Source organism: Sapajus apella, unplaced genomic scaffold (assembly GCF_009761245.1).
Source record: "Sapajus apella isolate SASKATOON/1434 unplaced genomic scaffold, GSC_monkey_1.0 scaffold27, whole genome shotgun sequence".
Taxonomy (NCBI): Eukaryota; Metazoa; Chordata; class Mammalia; order Primates; family Cebidae; genus Sapajus; species Sapajus apella.
Window position 1 is genome coordinate 17,428,763 of NW_022436967.1, and position 2,772 is coordinate 17,431,534.

Here is a 2,772-nt window from a genome sequence, read left to right on the forward strand (position 1 = left end):
CTGGAAGAGACATTAATACTATAAGAGGATTGATTCTGCTCTATGTTAGGAACACCTTGCCCAAACAGAAGTATATAGGGGTGCGTAGTATAAACAAGGACTATTATTAATCAAGGAGAGAGTATAGTTGCTATTACTATACATGTAATTACTGTGTGAAAGAACCCATTCAAAAAAAAAGGAAGTCTTAGTCTTCAAATTTGGGTATGAATAGGGCTTAAGCTTATTACCCTTTTGGTTGTAATATTGGTCCTGAAAGCCCATAAGCTGACCAAGTTATAAAACCACTGGAGGGACTCCCAAATCTGATAGTCTGGTTAGCAGACATAAGATTACCATGGGGACCCTAATCAAGTAAGTTGCCATTACTGAACAGAGGCCCCTGGCACTGCATAGGTTGTCTGCAAGAGACCAACAGACGGCCTCAAACTTACATTGCCGGTCACTGCTCGGACGGCATATAGGAAGATCAGGCACTTGTATAACCTTATCAGAGACCTCAGTAAGATTAGTAGTAACAGCAGAAATAAAGGTCAAATTTGTGAGCTTGGCATCCCTTTGGGCTGATAGTACAGATACTCCTGAGGAATAAGAGTAATGCACTTATCACGTGCTATTGTGGAAGAACAAAGAGGGGATTACTAAACAATAAAGTTAAGAAGTCATTAAGTTTAATGCATCCCAAATTTTCAGTTAAGGGGAAAGACAGGGGCATCCATGGGCCTCCTATTCAAGAAATGTCATTAGATGTCATAGGCAGGTCAGCATCCCACTATGTAATAACATTAATAAGAGGGGGATTTAGAACATGACTCCAATGAACATGGTCTTGAGCTGAGCCCACTTGGCAAAAGACAAGAATTACCAGCCACCCCAGCATCCATGTCTGCCTTACTTTTTCAGAAGTTGCCCCAATTACCACCAGATATATAAGAAACTGATTCTCTGTGGTTGCAGGGCCTCCCATAGCTGCAAGACAATAGTTGTCTGTTGATCCAGTCTCTTTAGCTGTCCCAGGTAATGTCAGGCGCCTTTGAGTCAACACCATCATTGCTGTTCGATTCTCCAATGACAGGTCCTGTTCTCTTGAGAGAGCACCATATTCCCCCTATTATGTTTATTAAGATATACTTTAAGAGTTTGATGAGCTCATTTAACAATGGCCTGACCAGTTGAGATATAGGGAATGCCAGTCTTGCGTTGTATGTGCCAAAGTGGTAATGCATATGCAAATCGAGCACTAAGGTAACAAGGTCCATTATCCGTTTTTATAGTGTGTGGAAGGCCTAAAGTCATAATAGATTTAAAAATATGAGCAATTGCAGCTTTAGTTTTTTCTCCAGTCCGGAGGGTAGCATGTATCCAGCCTGTATAAGTGTCCATGTTAATCACGAGAAATTTAAAACGTCTAAAGTGTAGCTGCTGAGTAACACCAGTTTGCTAGATAGCATTAGGCACCAGATCTCGTGGGTTGGCACTATGTCCTGATGAAAAAGGTGAGAGAGAATGCCATTGGCAATCAGGACAAATTTTAATAATCATGTGAGCTTGAGCGAGTGTCAGATGAAACTGTCATTTAAAATTGTGGGAGTTCTGATGAAAAAAGGAATGATGAGGTTGAGCTCACAAAAATGCAGGAGAGTCTGCAAACCACATTTGTGGTTGTACTAGAGCATTGGCTTGAGTGTTCCCTTCTGAAGAGGCATCAGGTAGCCCAGAATGAGAGCAAATATGTGTGATGTAAAGAGGGTGACGGAACCCTTGCTTCGCAAGAAACAAAGCTGGTAGGGGTTCATTAGTAATGCCCTTCACATGTGCAAAATCTAAATGTGTAATACTATAAACCGCACAAGCAGAATCACTAATAATATTTATGTATTGGTGAGGAAAGGTTTGTAAGGCCAATATTAGGGCATCTAATGCCTCCTGTTACATAGTTTTGAAATGTTCTTGGATTTTGTGCTGCCAGTTTTGTATGACATCTTGCCATACTATAGCTACCTTTCTAGTCTTTCCTGAACTATCTGTAAAGACAGTGGTGTCGTGAAGCAAAGGCTCAGAGACAACAATAGATACAAATTTAACAGGCACAGTTTATAAAAAGTTCAGGAGCTTAGAGGCTGGTAAATGGAAGCTGATATTATGACTTGCCAATCAAGATCACAAGCTAGGAGAATATTAGATTATTCCTTGCTTAAAGGTAGGAGAAGAGTAGCAGGGTCATATCCTGACAACTGCATGCAACATCAGTGTCCCTTTATGAGAAGAGAAACTATTAAATCTGTAGACTTTTGTATGTGTTTAGAGGGGTTATGAGACAGTAAAGCCATTCCAAAAGAGAAACAGCCTCTCGACTTGTCCCAGCATCCCTGTAGGGCTATGAGGGGTATTAAAGATCAAAAGCTCTAAGCTAAAGCAACAGACCCTGTTTCTAATAGCATATTAAGTTGTATGGGGATATTGTTATTCAAATTTTGCAAGGCTTGCTGCATGGCTAGATCACTGTACTCACTCTACCACACGGCATATTCAGCAGCGGAAACCAAAACTTTTACCAGAGTTTTCCAGTCATGTGGAGTCATCTCATAACCATTTCCCAAAGCTTCAACCGTTCCCTGTGTAAAGGGTGAACATACACCATTTTCATGGATACTTTTCTTTAGCTCTTTAAAGACACTAAAAGACAAAATCATACCATCTCCTATCGTTTTGAACAGTGACACGGAATGCGCCAAAAAGTGCCTCAGAGTCTCCCTTCCTAAATCCCTCTTG